Raw genomic sequence first — 27,857 nt, forward strand, 5'->3', positions numbered from 1 at the left:
GACCTCGGTAAGAAAGCACCCCTGATGATGCCTTGATTTGGACATTTCATAGCCTCAGAACCGTAAACTTTAACCCCAAATAAATTCCCTTTATTAAATTCAACACATTTCTGGTAGTTTTCCAGCTTTAACAAACTAAAACAGTGGATGTCTTGTACATTGACTATACTATACAAATGGAACACAACTGCTCCAGCCAGCCCAAAATTTTTTCTCCAAAATGGGACAAACACAAACTAAGATAAAGTGTGATCAACCACAAACACCAAAGGAAATTCTACAGAATGTATTATAGGATGAAAGAGTGATCCCAGATTAAAGTTTGAGATGGAAGAAGGAATGATTTAAAGAAATTGGAAAATGTAGGAAAATCTGGATAAGCATTGATGGTATAAAACAACAGTTTATACAAAAGTTAGACACTTATTATTTTCTAAAATATAGTAATAAATCTATACAATGTAATAGCACTTAAATGCTATTACTAAATGCTAAAACTAACATACCACACATCATAGCATATAAAATGGAGTGTGATTGAGTTAATGTGTTTAAATTTCTTATACTGTTCATGAAGATGAAAATTACATTAATCAACTTTAGACCTAAGTACGCATCTTAAAATGTGTAGGCCAAACTACTAAATTTAAAGAAAGAATATAACTTCCAAACTAATATGGGAAGGAAATAAGAGGAAAAGAAAGTTAAAGAATAGTTAGAAAGGAAGGAGCTGGAGAGAAGTAAAGAAATTGGACAAACAGAGACCATAAAACAAAAGGTAAATATAATACAAATAAATATGTTTGCTGTCAAAATCCAAATACCCTAACTTAGTTAAAAACAATTGTGAGATTGTCACAACTATTGATAATAAATGGAATTTGGGGAGTGTGTGTTTGGAAAAGAATTTTTTATTGATCAACCAAAATTTAAAAGAGAGAAAGGAAACAAATCCAGCTATAAGCTGTTTACAAGTAAACAAATGTGCTAGTCAACTGCTTTTTTGCCTTCAGATTTATTCTCTCTCCTTCCCCTGTACTGCTTTAAATCAAAGGTTCTTTCCCCTTAGTTTCTGTGTAGGTGAGGCTAATGGGAGGCACTGACAGAAGACCAGATTGAGGGAGGCAGGGTATTTTCCTCCTTCTCTCTGTTTACTGTGGCATTTCTCAAAGCCTCTGCATCATCTCCTTCATGGCTCCAAAGCCCACAAGACAGCACCTTCCTTTTTGTTCCAGCTCCCACTGAGTAACTCACACATGGTTCTAGTTCAGACACAGAGTTCTGGTTGCACTATGACCTTCCATTGCTTCTCCAGTCCTGAGGGCACAGAAACTTCCAGCAATCTCTGTATTGCCTTCCTTTTCCTTGTTGGCTTCTCAGCACTACCTCCACCTGTATAATCAATAGCCTGTGTTAAGACTACTGTATTTGAAAGACCTACAGTGTTCTTGTTTCCTAGCTAAATTCTGAATGATATGAAACCCAAGATAAAAAAACAAAAAATTTGAAAACAAAAGAAAGGCAGAAAAATATACCCCAGGCAAATATTAATCAAGACAAAGCTGGTATAGTTATACTGATGTAATACAAATGGAATTTAAGGCAAGAAGCATTATGAGATAAAGAGGGTCGCTCCATAATAATAAATAGCATAACCTTAAAATATTTGAATCAAAAATTGACCAAATTTCAAGGAGAGATTTAAAATTATATAATCATAGTGGGAAGTTTTAGCACAGCTATCTCAGTAATTAAATAGATAAAGGAGGAAGAAAATGAACAAGAAAATTTGAACAACATAAGTTTGAGGTAATGGGCATATGTAGAATATCATACTAAACAACTGGAGAATTCATATTTCATAAGCACATCAAGAACACTTACCAAAAAATCTGAGACAGTTTTTATATTCGTATTCTCAGACACAGAAATCCTACACCTGGTTATACACCAACAGAAATGCACACATACGTTCACCAAAACACATATACCAGAGTGGTCATAGTTGTCCTATATATATAATGACCTAAAACTGGAAACACAAAATTCTTATCACTAATAGAATAGATAAATAGTATGTGGAATACAAAATACCACAATAAGACTGAATGATCTACAATTTTACACAAAAATATGGAACAACTTCAAAAACACAATTTTGACTAAAATGTCAGACACAAAAGAGTGCTTAGTGAATATTCCCATGCATTTAAAACACAAAAACAGGAAAAACTACTCTGAGCTGTTGTAAATAAAGACAGGGATTATACTAGGGTGGTTGTGACTGGAAAGGAGCCCAGAGTTCTCCTAGGGAGCCATGATGTGATTGAAAATATGAAAACTTAGCAGGTTTTAGAACAAAAAGCAAGGCTAAACAAATTTTAAAAGAATGGTATTTAGAGTAAACATTCTCTGACCATAATCAATAATGAAAATATGAAAGGAAAAAGACAATCAGAAGTTTTAAAATGTACTTCTGAATAGGTTGTAGGTCAAGGGAAAACCTGAAAAAATAGAAACTTTAAAAATTGAATATAGAAAAGGAATATTTCAAAAGAAACTTAGAGCCTCAAATGCTTATATTTGAAAAAAAGGAAAATGGAGTTGACTAAAGTTAGAAAAAGAATAACAGGAAAAACCCAATGAAAGTAGAAGGATGGAAATAATAGACTAAGAATATAAATTAATGAGGTAGAAACAAAGATACAATAGAGGATCAACAATATAAAAATATGAGTCTATGAAAAAACCCACAATACTGTAAAACCTCTGTATTAGTCAGCCAAAGGGGTGCTGATAATGCAAAATGCCAGAAATCAGTTGGTTTTTATAAAGGGTATTTATTTGGGGTAGAAGCTTACAGTTACCAGGCCATAAAGCGTAAGTTACTTCCCTCACCAAAGTCTACTGGAAAAAGATGTTAGAAAAAGATGGCTGCCGACATCTGATAAGGGTTCAGGCTTCCTGGGTTCCTCTCTTCCCAGGGCTTGTTTCTCTCTGGGCTTAGCTGTCCTGCTCTCTCCACAAGGCCAGCTGTAGACTATCAGACAGCCAGATCTGTCTCTCTCTCTGGGGCTCAATTTTCTCCAAGGTCAGCTTTTCTGATCCTCTGTGTGCTTACTTCTTGGGCTCCAGCTCAAAAATTCCAAACTCCCTTCTCTGTGGCACAATTTCCCTGTGAGTCCCCCCCACCAAGGGGATGGGGATATAACTTTCTAATGACATGGCCCAATCAAAGCCTTAATCATTATTTAATCAAATAAAAGTAAAACCTCTGGATCCAATACACTCTAATATGCCCAGAGGAAAAGATCATTTTACAAACATAATCCAATATTTCTTTTTGGAATTCATCAATAATATCAACTGCTACAACTCTGACAAAATTGATTAAGAAACAAAGAGAGAAGTAAACAATTTTAAGAATGAAAAAATGCATAGGTAGAGATAGTGCAGCAATTAAATGGAAGTGTATTAAGAACAATTTTGTTCCTCAAGATTGAAGAATGAACCAACATAAGGGGAGATTGCAACCCTGGACTAAAGTAGATTTAGTATCATTCTAGTAATAGAAGAACTTGTAACTCTGATATAAAGACAGCGGTGTGGTCAGCAGAGGTTCTGAAGGGAGGGAGGGGGAAGATTAGGTGTAACATGGGGCACTTTTGGGACATTGGCATTGTTCTACCTGATATTGCAATGACAGATACAGGCCATTATAGGTTTTGCCAAAGCCTACACAATTCTGCAATGTAAAGTGTAAACCATAATGCAAACTACAGACTATTGTGCAATACTTCAATATTTGTTCATCACTTGTAACAAATGTACCATACTAATGAAAAACATTATTAATAGGAGAAAATGTGAGGAGGGAGGGGGTGGGGTATATGAGTATCACCTATACTTTCTATGTAACATTTATTTAATCTAAATCTTCTTTAAAGAGAAAAAAAAGAACAACTTTGTGCCAATAATTTAAAAATATGAATGAAATACATATTTCTGGAAAACCATAGCTTACTAAAACTGCAAGAAGAAATATAAGAGGAGCAGATGTAGCTCAAGCAGTTCAGTACCCACCTCCCTCATGGGAGGTCTGGGTTCAGTTCTCAGTACCTCCTGAAAAAACAAAAACAAAGAACAAGCAAACAAATGATAAAACTGCCTCAGGGAAGCCAATGTGGCTCAATGGTTTTCCCACATACTAAGTCCCAGGTTCAATCCCTGGGACCCCAGTACCTAAAAAAAAAAAAAATTAAGAAATATAAAACCTGAATAGCATTACTATCATTAAGAAAATTGAATAAGTGGTTGAAAAATATTACCACAAAGAAAATACCTTGCCCAGATGGTATTACAAGTAGGTTGTCCCAAACTCTCAAGAAACTGACCATTCTAATCATATGCAAATTCTCCTAGAGAGTAGGGAAGCCAGAAACAATCCCAACTCATTCTATGAGATTAGTATAACCTTGATACCATGACCAGTCATTTAAAAATATAAAATTATAGGTCATTTGCAGTCAAAAACAAAGATACCAAAAAACATAAGAAAATAAATTAGCAAGCCAACCGAATATTTTAAATAAAGTATAACACAAACAAGTGGGTTTATCCCAAGAACACAAGGATGATTTAAAGTTAGAAAATCTACTACTGTAATTAATTCACCACATTAACAGGTTAAAAGATAAGATAAGACCAGGTAATTGATAAAATTAATCATGACAATTTTTTTTTAATTTAGCAGACTAGGAATTAAAGGGAATTCCCTTAGCCTCAAAGAAGGTATCTACAAAACACCTACAGAAAACATTAAGATCAAGAATAAATCAAGGATATCTTCTATTACCACTTCTATTCAGTAATGTACTGGAGGTCCTTCTCAAGGGCTTTCCACCATTGTCTGTGTGTGAAATACTCTTTCCAGTAGATTGTTCCATGGCTTTTTCTCTCATCTTCTTCATGTCTGTGTTCAACTGTTCTCAGTGAAGTCTTCTCTGATCACCCTGTTTAAAACTGTGATTCCATCTCCAATCCCAGAACTCCTTATAATCTTCTCTGCTTTGTCACTATTGTGCTTTGAACATTCTAATATACCATATAATTTACTTATTTATTTTATTTGCTATCTACCTCTTCCACTATAAGTTCAGTGAGAGACAGGAATTTGCCTCTTTTTTCACTGATGTATCCCTGTCATGTTGATAGTGACTGGAACATGAAATTCAGTAATAATAAAGGCTATTTTATTTTAGTAGAAAAAAATGGAAATATCCCTAATGTCTGTCAACACAGAAATGGATTAATTGTGGCATATCATTCAACAGAATATATGCAAAATTAAAATGAATGAGCTATGGTTATATGCATCAACATGAATGAATTTTAAGAATAAATTTTTGTGGAACAATCAAGTAGGCACTAAAGGCTATATTAGGAGGCAGGAAGAAGCAAGCCTCAGTTCAGTCCCTGACCTAAGCCTTGTTGTCCAACATGGTCTATGGAAATCCCTTTATCAGGGAAATAAGGTGCTACTTTGATATTTAACCTTTTCAAATCATTTCTCAAAGACAAAATTTCACAAAGACTGAGTAGATCAAACCCCACTGTTATATACAGAGAAATGTTAGAGATTTCAAAAGTTATAATGAGGCAGCAGACTTGGCTCATTGGTTAGGGCGTCTGTCTACCAAATGGGAAGTCCACGGTTCAAACCCCGGGCCTCCTTGACCCATGTGGAGTTGGCCCATGCGCAGCGCTGACGCGTGCAAGGAGTGCCATGCCACATAGGGGAGCCCCATGCACAAGGAGTGCGCCCCGTAAGGAGCAGCCACCCAGTGCGAAAGAAAGTGCAGCCTGCCCAGGAATGGTGCCGAACACACGGAGAGCTGACACAACAAGATGACACAACAAAAAGAAACACAGATTCCCGTGCCGCTGTCAACAATGGAAGTGGACAAAGAAGATGCAGCAAATAGACACAGAAAACAGACAACCGGGGGAGAAGGGAGAAAAATAAATAAATAAATAAATAAATAAATCTTAAAAAAAAAAAAGATATGATGACCACTCCAAAGGTCAAGACTTTATTCCACACTTTCTTGGTGAGTAAAGCAGGAATTCTTTGAAGAGTACAAGACAAATCTTTTCAGCATATGCCACAACTAAGATAACTAACCCCAGCAGACCATCAATCCTGTGATTTGAAATGTCCATGGTTGGAGCCATGAAAATGCATTCAGTCAATGACAGGCATCATATTTAAATTTTTTACACAAATTCATTCTTGACTTCATGGACTTATATCTCACAAAGTCTCACATCCTTGTAAAATGTTGCCACCTTGGATTTAAATTTTCTAATATTAAAATAAATCAGAATTAATGCTGACAATGGAGAAATCCCATCACTTAAATAATTTGACTATTCTATAATAAAATTTTGAAGATTATTCTCTACATACAAAAATAAATCAATTCCTAAGGTCATCCTTGTCATGGGTACCATATCCAAAATTCTTCAGGCAAATCTAAGTTCTTATCAATACCAAGATATATACAGACAACTGGGTGGTATTATTTATATCTGTGCTCTCATAAAATAAAAACTCTACAAATAAAAACAAAAAAGATAAACAACCCAACTAAAAAATGGTTAGACTTGAATAGATATTTCTTCAAAGAATATACACAAATGACTAAAAAACACATAAAAACATGTTCAACATCATTAGCCACTACAGAAATGCAAATAAAAACCACAGTGAGATACCACTTCACAGCCACTAGGATGGAAACTGTATGAGTCAGCCAAAGGGGTGCTGATGCAAAATACCAGAAATTAGTTGGTTTTTTTATAGAGGGTATTTATTTGGGGTAGGGGCTTACAGATAACAGGCCATAAAGCATAAATTACTTCCCTCACCAAAGTCTATTTGAAGCAAGATGGCTGCCAACGTCTGCGAAGGTTCAGGCTTCCTGGGTTCCTACGTTCCTGGGGCTTGCTTTTCTCTGGGTTCAAGGTTCCTTTCTTCCTGGGACTGACTTCTCTCTCCTCTGTGAGCTTACTTCCTGGGGCTCCAGCTTAAGTCTTGAGCATTAAACCCCAGCATCAAAACTCCAATACATCAGAAGGCCTCAACACTGTTTTTTGCCATGCCTTTTATCTGTGTGTCCCCACCCACCAAGGGGTGGGGACTCAATGTCCTAATAGTAACTCAATCAAACCCAGGTACAGGTCAGATTACAAGCATAATCCAATATTTCTTTTTTTAATTCATCTACTATTTTAAAAATTAGAAAGTAACAAATGTTGGTGAGTATGTGAATAAATTAGAACCTAGATGCATTGCTAGTGGGAATGTAAATTTGTGCAACCTCTGTGAAAAACAGTTTGACAGTTCCTCAAAAAATTAAACAAAATTATCATATGACCTGACAATTTCACTTTTAGGGACATACATTAAAGAATCGAAAGCAGGGATTCAAACAGATCATTGTAAGCCAATATTCATAGCAGCATTAGTCACAATAACCAAAATCTGGAAACAAACCAAGTGTCTATCTACAGATGAATGAATAAACAAATTATGGATTATCCATACAATGAAATACTATCCAGCCATAAAAAGAAATAATGTTCTGATACATGCTATAACATAGATGAACCTTGAATACATTATGCTAAGTGAAATAAACCATACAAAAAAAGGACAAATACTGCATCATTCCATTTATAGGAAAAATCTAGAATAAATAAATTCATAAAAACAGAAAGTAGATAAGAGGTTGCCAGGTTTGGGGAAAGGAAGAATGAGGATTATTGCTCAATGGGTAAAGAGATTATGTTTTCGTTGATGAAAAAGTTTTAGTAATGGAAGGTAGTGATGGTGTAGAACAAAATTGTAAAAATAATGCCACTGAACTGTACATTTTAAAATGGTTAAAATGCCAAATTTTAAACATTATATATATGTTGCCATAATTTTTTTTTATTAATAAAATCCTACAAATATTCCCAGGCATACTTTCTACACCCTGAGAAACAATATTTGTGTATAAGCATATATCTGTAAATGCTTGCCTCTGTTCAGGATACAATTTCTACTGCACTCAATAGACAATCTTATAAGTTCACCATCTGTAAAATGTTTTGGTGCTTGGTCCATTTTTCCCAATTAACACATAATTGCATTTACAGCATCTGGACCTATTTTATTCACATTCCAGAACAAACCCTATTGAAATTTCAGCCCTTTTATCAGATCCTTAGGTTTTCTTTATATCAATTATCTTCTCTTTCTATCAGTCATAGTCCCTAAGATGGTTCATTTCCTAATGAACTTATTAAATCTTATTCTTTCAAAACAAACATACTTTGAATATTAAACACATAGGGTTTTTTCCCTCTTACACAAACATACACACACAATATTCTCTCTTGCTCCCTCCCATTTTTCTTGACAAGTGTAGCCTTCTTGGTCTATCTTTTACCTTGCTACCAATGCTGGAGACAAAGGATACAAGAACTATTTCACTTTTCTCTTAATAAATGGGAACCGACACAGTCAGTATAGGAAGACTAGATGAAGAGGCCAGCTCTGGAGTAACCCCAGGATTCACCTCCAGTCAATGGTTATGATGCAGAAATCTGAGTCCAGGGTTGTCAAATATCCTGATGTTTCAGAAGATGCCAGAAAGACAAAATTGCAGTACAAATATAAACATTACTTAATGTTGAAAAATAATTCAATTTTTTATAATGCTGTACAGCTCAGATAAAACACATCCACTGGTGAGTTGTGGTCTATAATCTATCCATTTGAGACTCCAAGAAACGCTTTGATGTTTCAGTTGTTGATGTGAACCTGTGAGATTCAAAGATAATTTTAGATACTTAAAGTGCTCCCAAGGGAAACATAGCATTCTGGTAGCAGGTAATTAAATTCTGGGTTCCTAAACTGCAGAAAAATATCTGAACTCCTGGTTAAGTGGCACAACAATAAATCTCTGGCCTGCCGACAATGCAAGTTCACTCGAGGAAGTTTTTAAATGGAAAGATAAATGGCAAAAGTCAAGTTACATTTCACCCTTCGATCTTTACACAGCTAAACTCCCATTTTTCTCTTTTTCCTGCTTTATGCTGCTTTTTCCTTTTTACTGCTTTATCAAATCTGAAAATGTGTCACTTTGTGCCATTTTATGGCTTCCCAATAGTAAAAGTGTAAAAATGACTGAAATAATCTGATTTAAAAAGTAATATCCTCATAGCCAAAGGGGAAAGGGAAGATAGTCAATTTAACACACTTTTAAATTCCCTAATTTAGTCAGAAAGCTTAAAAAAAAAAAAATTCTCTCCTATCTGAAAAAGTAGCAAAATAAAATGATTTCTGAAAAATTTCCTGGTGACTGTTGGTCTAATTTTACATGGGTAGAATGACTTCCCTTTTAGGATTTAAAATCATTTAATGAAAAATTTAAGAGGTTAACATTATCTCCAATTCAGATCTAACATCATAATTTACAGAATGTATTCATTGACATTATGTCTTTTAATTTTTAATTTGTGTTAGTCTGAAAATGCACTTCTATCATCCGTTTTACCCAATTAACCTGTATGATACAAATGAAAAAAATACAAGACTACGTGTATGAAATTCACAGACACTGATGATAATGTTAAGAACCTCTTAATACTGCTTCTCAGGTTAAGGCCCCCCATAAGCCTTAAAAGCTCTTAATTGACTTGTTATCATAGGCTAGACAAACCCAATAAAGTGTGTAAAGCTAATGTTAATGCCTGTGAATAATGTTTTGAGGAGGCAGCTAGCAGTAATAGTTCCTCAATTTACTTACCGGTTTATTACCAACAATATTACTTACTCATTTCACAAATATTGATTAAGTACTTACTATGTGCCTGCCAGGCTCACTAGACTAGGTGCTGGGGATAAATGAGGAACAAACCCTCAGAGAACTTACACAATTATTATTTATTGAACACTGTGCCATTTATGATAATGTTATAAGAAGATAGTTAATTTGAATTGCACAAATGAAGTACAGCCTATCCTAAATATCCTTGTAATCTTCTTACATTTTCTTCTTGAATATTTTAAAGTTCCAAGTGCAGAGAAATGGGATCCTGATAACTGCATTATGCACATATTAGAGGTAATTGAGCATTGTTATAACAAGTATTTAGAACCTTAGGGAGTCATTGTTTAATCAAGTGGTTCCAGAGTCAGCTGGCATGTCAATAACCAGCTTCTCTACTTTGCATCTTCTTTGGGTACAGAAAGTAACCACTAGGGAAGCGGATTTGGTTCAATAGATAGAGCATATGCCTACCACATGGGAGGTCTAGGGTTCAAAGCCAGGGCCTCCTGACCCATGTAATGAGCTGGCTGACGAGCAGTGCTGATGTGCACAAGGAGTGCCGTGCCATGCAGGGGTGTCTCCCATGTGTAGGGAAGCCCCATGCACAGGGAGTATACCCCGATATGAGAGCTACCCAGCGCAAAAAATGTGCAGCCTGCCTAGGAGTGGCACCACACACATGGAGAGCTGACACAACAAGATGACGCAACAAAAAGAGACACAGATTCTTGCCGCTGACAAGAATACAAGCAGACACAGAAGAACACACAGCAAATGGACATGGAGAGCAGATAACTGGGGGGTAGAGGGGAGGAAGGGGAGAGAAATAAATAAATAAATCTTTAGAAAAAGAAAGTAACCTCTAAATTCAAAGTAGCACCATGATGACACAGGCTAGAGAGGAAATCAATGGATGGATCTGGAACTTAGCAAAGAGTCCATGTGGACATCAATATCCCCAAGATGGCTACCAGAAAACCCTCATGAGATTCTGCCATCCAGAATGAGATTTCCTCCAGAAGCCAGGAGAAGTCCCAGATACTCCCCAAAGACTTTATCATTGGGACCTCCTGGGGGATTGATGTATGGGGTAATCAATCGAAACAGCAAACACCTGGAACTCCTCCCATGCCAATAGCAAAGGGGTAGAATAATTAATGGTTTAAAAAGAAGCACAAAGCTCTCTTGCTCTCTTGCCTTTGCCCTGTCCCAGTGCCTTTCCTGGTGCAGGTTCGTGTGCCTGTTCCTGCCTTCTGCGCCCTGCTCTCGCCATTTTTCCCCTTCCGTGATGGCCATACAAGTAAAACCTGGGCATTTTTATAATCTATAATGGGAAATTGTCATCTGTAAATCAGCCCACTTTATCACTTTTTAGCCCCTTGCTCTCTACCTGGGACCCATGATCTGTTATTTTCTCCCATTTCTCTTCCCTCCCTATTTTAATAAATTACTGGCCCAACTAACCCAATGTGCTCTTGAAATTCATTTCTGCAGCATAATCAAGAACCTAGACAAAATCCAATTACAAGATATTTTATTTTAATAAAAAATATATATTAGTGTATGTCTTACACAAACACACACACACATACACCACATATACTTATCTCCTAACTCTGTCCACTACAGAGGCCTGGAAACAGTGATCAACCCAGTAGTGAAATTCCCATTAAAAGAAACCAGGGTTTCTTGGAGAAATTGCTGGTTGCAGATCTGGAAGAAGAGCCTAATACCTTGACATACCAGACAGCAAAGAACTTATCAAAGTGTACCAGTGCCTGTCAAAAGAACTTAGGATCTCACTGGTCAAAGATGCAGGAAGGGGAGGAACAGGGGAGGGGAGGGAGTGGGGAAAGGGAGGGGGAAATAAATGAAAAATAAACCTTTACCCAAAAAAATGGGAAACTTTAAAAAATAAAAACAGCCTAAATCCTTCAAAAGATCAATTGTAAGGGAAAGGTGGAGATAGAAGAGAACCTTGTAGATTAAAAAGACACATCATATTTATTTTATTTGGCATCTAGGATGCTTGTGGTATGATGGACCCACAAAGAAATGCAAAAGTCTGTGGTTATTTGGGGAAGTGGAGGGGGTTGTGATAGAGATATAGCACACACAGGGGCTTCTTGGGAGGTTGATGAAGTTCTACTTCTAGACCTGAGTGGTGGTTAAAGGCTCTTCACTCATTAATCTACATGGGTTTTGTGTGACTTTGTATCCCTATTTTCAGGGACATTTCTCACAGTAGATAGAGCACAACAAATACAGAATTAATATTAAACTGTTCTTGAATTTCTTCAGTCCACTTTCTGTTCAGTCCTCACTTTCAAGCACTAAGCGAAGTCATTCATTAAATCAGTAATCAAGAGATATTGATTAGGACCTAGCACATGCCAGGCCTTGTTCTAAGCTTCTCTCTAAATTTACATTAAGATGAGCCATCTTGGCATCATTAAATCAATTAATTTAATAAATATTTAGTGTGTACCTCCTATGTGGCAGGCATCATGCTGAATATATACAGATGAATATGACAGACATGTTCCCCAACATCAAGAAGTTCTTATAGCCTCCACACATAAATTAAGTGATATATTGTAACAGGTTCTCTACAGGAAGCTTGATATCCATGATCTCAATTTTAACTCCCAGAATCCCCATTTTTACTAGAAGGAATAAGGTTAAGAGAGATTAAATAACATGCCCACTTAGGAAAAAATGGAGTCAGGATTTAAACTAAGTCAGTCTAAACCCATAATCAATGTCCCTAAGTGCTTCCAGAGCTTTTCAAACCAGGATTCTAATTCTCTTGAGGGTATCTGGTGACATTTCAGGGCGATGCAAAATCACAGGATAAACATGGGGCATTTTTCTGGAGTGCCTTTGTATTAAATTACAATATAAAATATATTTGATATTAACATGGATATGTCATAAAGTATAATATAAAATATTTTTTAGGTAAAATATAAGATTACAGCAAAGCCATTTTATTCTAAAAGGCCCTGAACTGATCAAGTCTTTCTTATTCATGGCAAGTAATTTGTGCCTCTGCCTATAATTCCCTGCTCCACCTTCTTCACCTATATACCTCTACTCCTCCTCAGCACTAAACTCAATCACCTACTCTGGGAACCTTTCTGCTTATTTGTCCCAGATTCTCAACCAGACTTGTTTAGATGCCCCTCCTGCCCTTTCCCATAGTGTCCTGGGTACAGCCACTACTGTCATTGCACTTTCTACATCTTTTTGAAATGTTGTTGAGGGTCTATCTTTCCATCTATACTGGGAGTTCCTAAAGGGCAAGGTCCATGTTATCATTATACCCTCAGCCTCTTGACTGTGCTGGACCTAAAATGGGTATTCAATATGTGTATATGTGAATTATTTCACTCAACTATTAATTACTAGTCATTGCTACTTTACTTTAATTAAGATCTCAATGGCTCTATTCTTCACATTTGTTTTATTGGCTAGGGGTCCATGAAAAAATATTAATTTATCTAAATTAATAAATCTTTTCATAATTCTAATTCATCAAATGCTAGTGTGGTTAGAAGAATGAGTTCAAAGTAAGACTAACTTAAAATGGAATCTGATGTTTAAAAAAGGTGGCACTAAACCAAAATAAGCTATGAGATTGTTGATAGTGAGTTGGGATTTCATTCATGGCTTTTAAGTGCCAATTTGTAAGGCTTGGACAAATCCAATGTAAATATGGCACAAAAGTTTTCATAAAAGTAGAAATGCACAAAAAGTCATGAGAAATAAACAGACATTGTAAGTATCAATGTCTTCTTGGTAAAAAGAGGCTGGAGGAATTTACCTGGTCCTCGCCTGCAGACCCCCATGATTGCACAGCTACATTTCCTCAGGGTTGTATTGAAGACTGGAGGTGGGTAAATAGGAGTGAGGGAATGACTCACTACAGTCAGGATAGCCATCCAGAGAAAATTCTGTGCCAGGACTGAGCAAGTCATTCATTGACTGGGAAGTGATGCAGAAGGTTCAAGGGCCAAAAGAATTTAATTGATCTAGGACTCAAAACTGCAACAGTCCAGCAGATAGAAAGCTGGAGGAATATATGGAGTGTAGGTCAAAACTGAGAAGTCAAATATGAAATTAAGGTCCAAGAAATTAAGGCCAATACAGAAACTGAACTTAATTCAGCCCAGCAGAACCACGTCAAACAATAGGCAAGGACAAACTAGTATCTTCAAAATCTAAAATGTGTTGTTAAACAATGAAGACTTTATTTGAACACCAAAAGTATCCCTAAATTTTTAACAAGCATGGATAATGGGAAAAGACCTTGATTTGGGGGGAGGTCAAAAAGGTGTAATGATTTGTGAAGGAAAGTACTTGAAAACAAAACCCTGACAGTCAATTTTTTTTTTTTTTCGGATGTACCCAGGGGCTGGAGATTGAACCCAGGACCTTGTATGTGGGAACCTGACACTCAACCACTGAGCCACATCAGCTCCCCTGAGTTGTTTTTTTTTTATTTGTTTTACTTTTTGTTTGTTTTTGTTTTTTGAAGGCACCAGGGACCGAACCCATGACCTCCCATGTAGAAAGCAAGTATTCAACCATTTGAGCCACATCTACTCCCAATTGTCAATTTCAATATGAAAGAAGAATTACCCTCTGTCCCTCATCGTGCCATAAGTAAAGGGAGAGAAATACATTGTTTAAAGAGTAAACACCTCAAAAGGCAATAAAATTCAAAATAGTCCCCTCTTTTTGAGAAAGTTAGGTTTGTTTTAATTTCCCAGTGTCAGCACTGTGTGTCACACATAGGTGGACACTCAGTGAAGGATAACTTCATGTGTCTGGTCAATAAAGCATTCCTTTTCCCAGGATCCTTCAGTGAAATTATCATCTTTTTCTAAAATGAATTTTTTTTCAAAACCACATTATAAATTTCTCACTCTTATGTTTCATATAAAAATAGCCAGGTCAGAAAGATTAGATTCTATTAAATTTGTTTTGAAAACAGTCTAATGTTACACATGGATATTATTAAGACTTCAACGTTAAATGATATTTTATTCATTCTGTTTCAAAATGCATATCTGCAATATTTGCACCTTGGACAGAGACTGCTGTTTCAGAAACTCTTAGTCTATTGCTTTCTACTCTAGAGTCAACAAGAGGCAGAATTACTTGTACACATAATAGATACAATGGGGCTATGAAAATGAGAAAGCTGTCAGTTTCTTATTTATAGTTCATTTCAATTCTTTCAGTCAGTGAGCATATTAAAGGAAAATTATTTCACTTTTGACTTATTGGGTTGTTTGTTTTTAATATATTATAATAACATAGAAGGGCACCATCTGGATAAACAAACAGGCATGTGAAGGGACCTGCATTTGTTCATCATCACTTGCTATGACCAATGTAGACTTTTCAGGAAAAACTACTCTGCACTGAAAACTAATTATTGGTTAGAGATATTTTGTTTCAAGAAGTCAAAGTGGGGGACTTTTGGAAAGACGGCATCAGAGTAGGTAGGCAGGGCTCAACTTTTTCACAAAAACAATGGGGAAAGATCAAAAAGCTGCCCGAGGGACCTGCTTTGGGAATCAGCAGACTAGGACAGTGGTGCACAACTCCAGTAGACCAAAGGACAGAGAGACAAAGAACCCAAAATGACAACCATTAGTTACTAACAGGTTAGCACTCAACCTGCACCCTCAAGGCTTGCAGCCTGTATAAAGCCTGTGGCTCACTGTAGTCAGCTGAGAGGGGAACAGATGTCTTCCTCCTAGGAAATGGGAAGGTGTAGAATGGTTTCTCTTCAGTGCATTTGGCCAGGAGAGCTCTGGCCAGACCATAATCACAGGCAAGTGAAGAATGAAAGAGTCACCTCTGTGGAAAGATACACCAACAAGTGTTGTCTGCTGGCGGGCCAAGAAACTGCAAGGTCTCTCTTGTCCTGAACCCTTGGGAAAACATCTGTGATCCATTAGCGAGTCCCTGGCCTGATTTTGATAACTTAAGCTGGGAAATTTTAAAGACTCAGAATAAGTTGAAACAAAAATCAAAGAACAGCCATGAAATAAAACCACTGGCACCATCAGAGTAAATTCACCAATATATGCAGATACCAAGACATCAGAAAAAAATGACATGACATGCTAAGAAACTGGAAGAGATGGTTCAGCCAAATGAACAAACCAAATATTCTGATGAAATACAGAATTCAAGACAACTAATCAATTATATTCACACAAATCTCCTAAATCAATTCAAGGAGTTGAAAGAATATTTGACTAAAGAGATAAAGAATATTAAGAAGACACTGGGTGAGCATAAAGAACAATTTGAAAGCCTGCAAAGAAAAGTAACAGAGCTTATGGGAATGAAAGAAACAATGGATGAGATTAAAAATACATTAGAGGGAAACAGACTTTAGCCCAGTGGTTAGGGCGTCCGTCTACCACATGGGAGGTCCGCGGTTCAAGCCCCGGGCCTCCTTGACCTGTGTGGAGCTGGCCCATGCGCAGTGCTGATGCACGCAAGGAGTGCTCTGCTACACAGGGGTGTCCCCCCCCCCCCCCGCGTAGGGGAGCCCCACGCGCAAGGAGTGCCCATAAGGAGAGCAGCCCAGCGCAAAGGAGGGAGCAGCCTGCCGAGGAATGGCGCCGCCCACACTTCCCGTGCCGCTGACGACAACAGAAGCGGACAAAGAAACAAGACGCAGCAAAAAGACACAGGAAAAAAAAAAAACAGACAACCGGGGGAGGGGAGGGGAATTAAAAAAAAAAAAATACATTAGAGGCATATAATGGCAGATTTGATTTGATGGCAGACAGAATCAGTGATATCAAGGACAAAACATCTGACCTTGAAATGATAGGAGAAAAAAATGGAAAAAATGGAACAGGGTCTCAGGGCATTGAATGACAATGTGAAACACACAAACATATGCATTATTAGTGTCCCAGAAAGAGAAGAGAACAGAAAAGGGGTAGAAATAATATTTGAGGAAATAATGATCCAAAACTTCCCAACCCTTATGAAAGATATAAATATCAATATCCAAGAAGGACAATTTATCCTGAACAGAATGAATCTGACTAGACCTACTCCAAGACACCTACTATTCAGAATGACAAATAGCAGAGATAAAGAAAGGATTCTGAAAGCAGCAAGAGAAAAGCAAAACATCACATACAAGGGAACCTCAATTAGATTAAATGCTGACCCCACATCAAAAACCATGGAGGCAGGGAAGCAAATGTGGCTCAACTGATAGAGCAACTGCCTACCATATAGGAGGCCCAGGGTTCAAACCCAGGCCCTCCTGGCCCATGTAGTGAGCTGGTCCACACACAGTGCTGCTGTGTGTAAGGATTACTGTGCCATGCAGGGGTGTCCCCCAAATGCATGGAGTGCGCCCCACAAGGACAGCCACCCTGTGCAAAAAGCGCAGTCTACCCAGGAGTGACGCTGCACACACAGAGAGCTGACACAGCCAGATGACACAACAAAAAAGAGACACAGATTCCCAGTGCCTCTGAGAATGCAAGTGGACACAGAAGAACACATAGCAAATGGACATGAGAGCAAACAATGGGAGGGGAGGGGTGAGAAGGGGAGAGAAATAAATAAAAAGAAAGAAATCTTTAGGAAAAAAAAAAAACACGGAGATGAGAAGAAAGTAGTATTATGTATTTAAGGTACAAAAGAGAAAAACTGCCAGCCAAGAATTCAGTATTCAGCAATACTGGCCTTCAAAAGCAAGGGTGAATTTAAAGTCTTCATAGAAAAACTGAAAGTGTGGATTCTGATACCAAAAGACCAGATCCACAAGAGATACAAAAGGGAGTGCTTCAGGCAGAAAGGAAAAAAGAAGGGCAATAGACTTGCAGAAGAGTGTAAAAATGATTATTAGGAAGGGTAAATTAAAGGGTAAAAAGACAGACAATAGTATTATATGACAACAGAAAGCCAAAGGACCAAATGCATGAAGTAAGTAATGCCTTAACAATAATAACATTGAATGTTAATGGATTGAATTCCCAATCAAAAGGAACAGACTGACAGAATGGATAAAAAATATTTATAAGGTATCTATATGCTGTCTGCAGGAGACTCACCTCATACATAAGGACACAACCTTATGTAAGGTTGAAAATGGAAGGTTGGAATAAGATATTCCAGGCAAATAGTAGCCAAAAAAGATACAGAGTAGTGATACCAATTGCTAGAAGACTCAACAAAATATATTAAAACTTGCTTTTCAGACATTAGCCAACAGGCAGCACAAGACATGATCACTGAGAAAATAGAAACCAATGAGGTAAGTCTTGATACTACCTAGAAGAATTCCAAACCACAATGTAGAAGGGGGAGGGGACCAAAGCAGGGTTTGGTGGTATGACTGGGTTGAGAAAACAGAGATCAGAGTATGGCAAGGTCACAGAGAGAGCATGCCCCAGAGATCTGCAGAAGGGTCCCCTCCAATCTTTGACTGAGTAGGGGTCTTGGAGTAGGGGAGAGGAAACTACCTCAGGCCAGGGAAAGAGTCATGGGTTAAGCTGTAGGTCAAACAATTCAATAAAATTACACAGGACTGGGAATAGTTTGTGCTTCCACCAGTCAGAGTCCTCAAAACCCTTAGTAGTGAAACTAAATTATCCTAGATTACATACTGCTGCCCAAAAAGGCCTTAAAAGCAAACCTCAAAAGGACCAAACTGATTCCAAGAAATTTAACTACATGCCAGAATGAAGTCTAAAACCATAAAGGATCTAACATTCAACAACATAAAATTCACAAAGTCTGGCACCCAGTCAAAACCTACCAGTAAAATATGACCCACAACCAGGAGAAAAATTAAACAATAGAAACAAATCTGGAAGGTATAGAGACGATGGAATTAGCAGAAAAGGACATTAAATGAGTGCTATAATTATGTTCCAGATGGTCAAAAATGGAGAAGAAAACATGAACACGATAAGGAAAAAAATCGTAGATTTTAGAAAGGAACAAATGAGACTTCTCAAGATTAAAAATAAAATGTGGGGGGTGGGAGAGATGAAAGTCAACATGCCCAAAGAATTATGTTATGGGTCAAAAGCAATGCATCCCCCCATGAACTCCAGAGCTGCCCTTGCGCTCTTACCCGGCTCCTCTTCAGCCTTGGCTTGAGCGCCGCCGCCGTCGCGGTCATGCTAGGTGCTGCTCCACGACGCTGCCTCCAGGCCGCCTGCACCCCGCCCCAGCCCAGGGCTCCGCCAGTGCTTCCAGTCAGTTGGCTGCTACTCCCAGCGAGCAGATGAGACATGATGAGGAGTCTGATGCTCGCTGGGTGACATGCTTCAACAAGCCAGATATTGATGCCTGGGAATTGGGTAAAGGAATGAAACACTTGTTGGCTATGATCTGAACCCAAAATCACTGATGCTGCTTTGCCGGCACGCAGGTGGTTAAATGACTGCTAGTGCAGTGCACATCCTAGAGGTTGTTAAGAACAAAGAAGGACCTCCAAAGGAAATCTCCCCTATGTCATCCAGCAGCTTAGACCAACTGTAAGTGAATAGGGAATCTCCACTCCAGAGAAACTAGGCCTTGACAAAGTATCAAGTGTCATCCCATAGATGGTCTTCCCAAGAATTTATTGGCATTGCTACTTGATCATAAGCTGTCACCCGGAAATATTAATGATAACATATTACCTTATTCAAACAAGTTTTCCTTTATTGATTACCAAACCATGTCATGGTAACTTGGACCTTAATAAAAGGGAAACAAGTTTGAACTGAAAAAAAAAAAAAAGCCATGCATCCACACAAATCCTAGTACAATAGATCAACCAGTCAGGCAATTTCCAGAGATAGTGCTATCAAGGCTCTCTAATCAAACCAGACAGTGATCTTCATGTAATAGATTTATTTCCCAAACTTTCTTTGGAAAAGAAAGCTTTTACCTTAAGATGTCTAATCAATTTTGCCAGCAAAGAGCCTCTCCTTGCCTACTCCTATAGGTTTTAGAGGCCATTCCAGGGGAAAGAAAGAAGAAACAAACTCAATAGCATACTTGCCCACATACCACTGTCCTTCAGCAATGTCCTTCTAGCTACCAGAATGCTTTGCAGACCTTACCTTGCGTAAGTTCTCTATGGAATGTGTTCCTGATGCCTCTTTCTTCCTTGAAACTCAGCGGGCAATGCTGGAGCACTCAGCAGGTCAAGGATTTAGCCAGGACAAAGGGAAGCCCAACTCTATTTTTTTTTAAAATAGTGAAATGCCAGTAACAATGTTTTCACCTTCCCACTCCACACACACACATAATAATGTGAACAAGAAATAAATTGCTATTATGTTTGAGCCATTATGTATTTGGGGCCTTCTTGTTACAGCAGTTCACCTATTCTAAGTGAAACACACCTACCACCTCTTTGTTACATGCAGAATCAGAGAATAATTGCTGTCTGCTTGGGAGGCCCTGAAGAAGAGACAAAATTCCTACAGAAAAGCAGATTTCTGTTAAAACAAGGAATAGAGAGGATTCTGTAGAGGTGTTCAAAACAGAGGAGAGCATTTGTGTCACAGAAAAAATATAATGAACAATGGAAATGTTTACCAATGAGGGAGACAGGGTGGCTATGAGTTGGAGGCAAGATGTTGAGGCTTCAGAGATGAATGGATGGGCTTAGATTTAGACCTTGGCACAGGACAAATTGAAGGCATGGCAGCATTCACTTCAACACTTTGGTTAGAACTCTGGCAGATAACAGTTCCGTGTGCAACCTTATTGAACACATAACATACTTGGATCCATCTCTGGGCAAAGTTGCATTCAACAAGCAAAGTCCCACAGCTAGAAAATTTGTATTTAAAGAAATGCCTTCCTTGGCCCAGTGGTTAGGGCGTCTGTCTACCACATGGAGGTCTGCGGTTCAAACCCCAGGCCTCCTTGACCCGCGTGGAGCTGGCCCATGCGCAGTGCTGATGCGCACAAGGAGTGCCGTGCCACGCAAGGGTGTCCCCGCATAGGGGAGCCCCATGCTCAAGGAGTGCGCCCCATAAGGAGAGCCACCCAGCGCGAAACAAAGTGCAGCCTACCTAAGAATAGCGCCGCCCACATGGAGAAATGACACAACAAGATAACACAGCAAAAAGAAACAGAATCCCGTGCCGCTGACAACAACATAAGCGGACAAAGAAGACACAGCAAATAGAACAGAAAACTGGGGTGGGGGGCAGGGGGAGAGAAATAAATAATAAATAAATCTTAAAAAAAAAAGAAACACCTTCCTTTACTTTCATCTCCCAAAGGACATTAAAGGAATCTGGTTCAAAATGCAACAGCAACACTTCTCATATCTCTTCTCCTTGGCCCCCTATTGTTCCACATCTTCTCATTCACCAGTTCCCCCAAAACCCTCCCCTCAGCTCCTATCCACATGATTTGTCTCTCTTCTCTCTCTCTTTTCCAGCTTAACCTCTCCGCCAACTCTCAGGTTCTAAATTACAAAAATCTAGCGATAAGTGTAATCTACACTGGGCCCATAGAGAAGTGGGGCAGTGCAGTGAATCTGGGAATAATCTTATGCTAATCATTTTTAGCCCTTTGCTCATACAGATCCACTTGGAGACAGTGAGGGTTTTTTGAAGTCAAACAAAGTTTACTGCTTGTATTTGCAGTCCAGTCAGCAATTTGTGGCCTTAACTTTACTCAAAGCTCCAGGCAAAATATTGGTGAAAAAATTGTTGTGAAACTAGCAGAGTTTAACCCCAAATGGAAGAGCATAAATGATTAGGCCCAAATCAGCATGGTAGAAATAGCTGCTCAATTGGGGAAAGGAGGGACTGCTTTTAGATAAATGGGCTCTGCCCCTCCCAAGTCAGCCCCACATGTAGGAGGTGATATTTTTAGGAGTCAGGAGCTCTTGAGATCTTTCCTCATCGGTGGCACTTAGGCCCAGGCACATAGAGTACATAGGTACACAGGCTAACTAGCCATGAGTTCAAGGTAGCAATTGAATTGATTTTTCTTTTTTCCCGTCTGTGCTAAATCTAGGTAAAATTGCCAGTTAGGTGTAGGTTGTAAACCCCTCCCTCCCTCCTAACACCTCTTATCTTCTTCTTATGGGTCTTATTCCTGTTCCTAGACAGTTATCAGAATAATGTGGACAGATAACAGTTTAATCCCTTTCCTAGGAATTTCCCTTCACAAAGCCTTTTCACATACATAGCACTTAATCCTCACAGTAGTTTGTAATATAGACATTATTATTACTGTTTAACACCTGAGGGCAAAGATTCCAAACTATTCAATGAGGGAATGACCCAGACTTTAGAGCCGAGAATTCCATTTGGAAAGCTACTGATTTCTGGCCCTGCCACTTACAAACTGTGACAAGTCAGCTAAATGCTCCCTTTCCTGGAGAAAAGAGATTATCTGTCACACACTTTGCTGTTAGGATTACATTTTTAATTAAAATGGGTTTGCTGGGCAAACCCCAGCAAATGTCACTTTGGTGCAGGCTGGAAGTCACAGGCTGCCCAGCCAAAAGGTGCTCAGCCCGGCTTTCTTTCTGACTCCTGTGGCATGCATGAGCTAGAGCAGAGCTGGGTGTACCCTGGGACGGTGCTTGTAGTGAGGGACTCCACATACCTCTTGCTTTTTAAGGAACATGCACAGCACATCCTTGAAAAGAAAATTAACATCTGGGCCTAGACACCAGGCAGAGTGAGGATAGACAGCAGTTGGTTAGAAGAGTGTGGGGGAAACAAACAACTGCCCAGAACCTGGAAACCTTGAAAGACATAATAATGGAGGAAGCTGAGACCATACACAGCCACTGTCACTGAGGAGGGAGCTCCTGGTCCAGCTAGTTCAGCATCAGGCAGCTCAGACATAATGTCTAAAGCAACTCATGGGGCGATACATACTGCTTGTCTCCATGACAGGATATAGGTAAGGGTTTTTGAAAACCATGGATGCTATACAAATGTTTGTCAATGTCATTATTAGTAATTTAGATGGACTTTCTTGTTCTACATTTAAAACTCATCCTTGGGACTAGTCACTAAGGGTGCAAAATGAGATAAAAGGATATTTGCAAAGGAACGCAGCCCCTTCCTTCCAACTCTGCTCTCCCTACTCTGGTATTTAGAAAGTTGACTTCATTCCTGTTAATGTTCTTTGGTTCCCAGAAACCCCCTTGAAAATGATGCAAACTATTGACTCTCAACCCTATATATATTTAATTCCATATAGTTCCAAGGGACTAAAATCCTGTGAGCTAAAATCCTTTGTTAAAATCTTGTGATCTAGATCATTAACTCTTTTGCTATGTGGAAAACTGAGTCTCAGAGGAGTCAAATAATTTGCTCTAGTAGTAAACTGATTAGCAGAAAAATAAATCTGGGCCTGATCCAGATGGAATGCTTTTCCTACTACCCACACAGGGTTATCACAGTCTGCCACAAAAATGTATACATCTATAAATCAGGCTCAGCTGCCTCCATTCCCCAGTGCCCCAAGAAAGTGGGAATCACTTAGAAGCATCCACAGTGTACCTATCACTTTCTGTGAAGGTATAATTACACAAATTCTTATGTAATTTGGTTTATTCATTCAACAAATATGTAAGTCCAGCCAATATGCCTCGCACTGTAAGCATCAGGGATACAGAGATTTTTTTTTAAAAGCCTGGAACTTAAGATCTAGTTTACTATCTCTCCTCTGAAAGGCAGAAAACTCCTGGAATGATTATTATTTCCTATCACACTCTACATATTGTAAGACAATTTATTTCAAAAAGTCGTATTTTAGATACTTTGAGTAGATGTAATTAGATATTTTTTCATTGTCAAAATATAAACAATGGATTGCTCTCATTGAAAACAAAATGATTTAGAAGAAATTTTGAGCACTTGTCTTTCATGATTCCAGACATACTACAAAAATATTATTTAATAACTCTATCATGTTATGCTCACATATTATTCAAGAATATTGATTTTGGGGGAGCTGTGATGGGAAAACAGCATGCCAAAAAGGAGTAAGACTTTAAAATGCATTGTCAACAACCTTATTTCCTTGGCCCAATTGGAACCTTCTGGAAATTAGGAGCTATGTTAGCACAATGTATTCAGTTTCATTTTGAATTGGTCAGGACAGACTAGGTTGCTGCAATAACAAGCAATTCAAAAATCTTGGTGACTTTAAACCACAAAAGTTTATTTCTTGCTCAACCAGAACTCACTGTGGTTCGGTTGTTCCCCAGTGCAGCTGTCCTCCATGTGTTGGCTCAGCATCCCCAGCTGCTTTGGTTTTACGGCATCTCCATGTCAACATGTACCTCCACAACTGCCAAAGCAAAAAAAGAGACCATAGAGAAGTACACTGACTCCTAAATGTTTCCACCCAGACATCACCTCCCCTCATGTCTCATTGTATTGACCACAGCAGGGTACATGGCCATACCTAGCTTCACAGGGGCAAAGGAGTGTCCCTCCCACATGGCCAGAGATAAAGGGTAAGAATTAGATTCTAGCGAACGGGAGTAATGTCTACCATGTGTATCTTCAAATTCAGTATCATCATGACTTGACAAATTGTTTCCAATGTGGAAAATTTAACTAAAATTATATCCTTCATTTTGTTTAAGAAAGAGATGATACATCAGCTTTTAAATGTAACTTTTAATCTAATAGTATGTTATGTAACTATGAGAATGGAGTATTTTAGCTATTTCTAATATATTATCACTAGATTAACCCTAGATTGGAGAAGCTACCATCTCATATTCATTCTGAAATAAAATACATAAATTCAGGAGTGAAAGTGGTTCAAGTCATTGAATGCCTGTTTCGCACACGGGAGGTCCCAGGTTCGGTTCCTGGTGCCTCCTAAAAAATAAACAACAAGCAAACAAATGAAAAAACCAACTCAGGGGAGTTGATGTTGTTCAATGGTTAAGCACTGGCTTCCCACATACAAGGTCCTGGGTTCAATCCCCTGCCCTGCTACTTAAAAAAAAAAAAAAAAAAACACCATAAATTCACACACCTTGTGCTCAAAGTCTTAATCAAATTTGAATGTGAGTGACCCATCTGGTTTCCAGTTCTGGGGTTTTGCCCATCTCAAAATGTTGACATAATAAGCAAATTAAATAATAAAGATGAAAATGCTGCTACATCTCTGAAACAAAATGAAAAGTATATATTTTTAATAAATTTGGGCAATTTGAAAGAAAAAAATCTGCCCTAAAATTAAAATCCTAAAAATTAGTTGAAATATATGACTTAACTCTTATTATTGTATCCAGAAATATGCAAAAAAGATTTATAAGAACTTTTCTTAATATTAAATTATTGCTTATTTTATAATTTTATGATCAACTTGCACATATCCACTCAAGTTCTGAAATAACCCTAATGAGTAGCATTTATGCAATCCCTTCTATGAGATCACTCTCATTTTTGGCTCCCTGGAAAAAGCATGAGTTGGTCCAAAATGAATATGACTCATATTGAACCCATCTGCTGATACTAACATAATAGAGCTAATTTGAAAGTAAAAGAGAAAAACAATCAGGGTTTTAAGAAACACATCTTGTTCTGGAAATAGGAAGGGCATGTGTTAATGTTAGCTGAAGTATTTGGCTTTGCATTAAATGTCCACACGGTGAATAGTCTAGTTAATGTTAAAATCTCACTTTAAAACTAGTTTTCTAAAATTACTGGATACAATATTTTTTAAGATTTATTTATTTATTCCTCTCCCCTCCCTGCATTGTCTGCTCTCTGTGTCCGTTCACTGTGTGTTCTTCTATGTCTGCTCGTATTCTCATTGGGCAGCTCTGGGAACTGATCCCAGGACCTTCCAGAGTGGAATAGAGGCAATCATTCTCTTGTGCCACCTCAGCTCCCTGGTCTGCTGCGTCTCTTATTGTCTCTCCTCTGTGTCTCTTTTTGTTGTGTCATCTTGCTGCGCCAGCTCTCTGCGTGGGCCAGCACTCCTGGGCGGGAAAGCACTCCTGCACAGGGCAGCACTCCGTGTGGGCCAGCTCACCACCCAGCAGCTTGCCTTCACCAGGATGCCCTGGGTGTTGAACCCTGGACTTCCTGTATGGTAGATGGGAGCCCAATTGCTTAAGCCACGTCTGCTTCCCTGGATACATTTTTAATGATAGGTTCAAGCAAAGGAAGGAGGAAGAAGAGAAAGATGTAAAAGAAAAGAGGAAAGGAGAAGGAGAAGAACAAGGTGAGGGGACAAAGGAAAAGGTAAATAGAGAAAAAATCAATTTGAGATATGGTGAGGGATCAGTCTGACAGATAAACTCCTATCTGAAGTGTATATATTGGTAATCTTATGATTAGATATACAGAGAAATTGCTTTACCCAGCAATAAAAATGAAAATGTTTTCCTCTTGGTAAGAAACTAATGGGAGAAGCGTTTCAAAGAAGGGGGAAACAAATAGAAAGAAACCCATGCCAACAGAAAACCTTAAAATACTTTGTATTACTAATTTAGTTTAAACTACAAAAGTAATTTCCTTCCATAAAATGTCCTCTCCACATTTCCCTATTTTTCCTTCTGACTGGATAGGACATTTTTCCAAAGTAAATTTTCCTTTAGGCTCAGTCTTTCTAGTCTCTCTGCTTGTTACCAAATGTGAGCTTCTAAACTGTTTTCAATCAACTTTGTGATAAGAAAATCCATTCTGTATCAAACCACAGAAACCCAAATCTCTACAGTGGCATTACATTCTGTTCAAATTTCACTGGGAGGCATCATCTTAAAAGCTAATTATCCCTCAAGAAGAATAAACACTAAAATTAAAAACAAAACAAACACACACATTTAAAAAAAAACACATAGTCCAGATTGTGCTTGAAATCCTGAAAAAGTGATGGAATATTTCCTAAATATGTTTTTAATTTGATGACCAGAACTCAATAGCATTTTACTAATGAAGCACATTTTCTCTGTAACCTATATGTGGTAACTTAGTTTCGTGAAATACTTTGACTCACCAGGTCTTTTTCCCCCTGGCATTTTTTGTAAGAGACACACTACACATATAAATATTGAGTAGCCAAAAATTTCTTCTGGCCTTGCCAGATATCAGTATGTTTCAAATTAACAGACTTGGTGTAAAACTGAGCATATCATATGGAGTACACTGACTGCTTACAATCTAACAATTAAATTAATCCACTTTCTTCTATGGCTACAGAGATTTGAACAAGTCAGCAGATCGAGAAATTCAGTGGTGTTATCAAACATACTCATCGATCACATCTTTTGCTTGCAAATAAAGTCATGAAAATTAAACCATCAGACAGACAAATTGTAACTTGAATCTGATACATTGCCACCCAACATAGCACCAGGATGGTAATCAAGCCTAATATTTAGAGATGCACTTCCCGTGAGATAGATGATAAGTTCTGGCAAATGAAGCTCTTATGTCAGGGATGTATGTTTATATGGTTTGCTATTATCAGATGGCACAAAATCATCATTAATAAATATATTACAATCTGATCAGGAAAGAAAATGCTTACTTTTCATACCACTTGAACTGATTTGATTATGTCCCATTATTTTGTGTTTTAACTCTCTTTAGATTGACTGGTCTCATTTTGATGAATGGGATGGGATTTACTCAAATGGAATAAATATAATTTTAGTTTAACTCTGAAAGTTCCCTCTCCCACGAAAAGATTTTCGCTTTGACTTTTTTCTGATTCCTCAAATTCCTCTCTTAGTTACTGAATCATATTGAATTCAGGGGTTTCTCAGGATCCCCTGAAATGTTAATTACTATAAGAAAGGGCCCTAACTAATTTATTTATTTTTATTATTTTTTATTTCTCTCCCCTTCCCCCCCACTGCCTCAGTTGTCTGTTCTCTGTGCCCATTTTGCTGGGTGTTCTTCTTTTTGTCTACTTCTGTTGTTGTCAGTGGCATGGGAATCTGTGTTCCGTTGTTGTTGT

General features: G+C 38.1%; 1 pseudogene; it reads left to right on the plus strand.

Annotated features, from left to right (window-relative positions):
- The first annotated feature begins 18,165 nt into the window (after positions 1-18,165).
- LOC101430644 (E3 ubiquitin-protein ligase RNFT1-like) overlaps positions 18,166-27,857 on the plus strand; it is a 132,813-nt pseudogene continuing 123,121 nt past the window's right edge.

This window comes from Dasypus novemcinctus, chromosome 9, assembly GCF_030445035.2.
Source record: "Dasypus novemcinctus isolate mDasNov1 chromosome 9, mDasNov1.1.hap2, whole genome shotgun sequence".
Taxonomy (NCBI): Eukaryota; Metazoa; Chordata; class Mammalia; order Cingulata; family Dasypodidae; genus Dasypus; species Dasypus novemcinctus.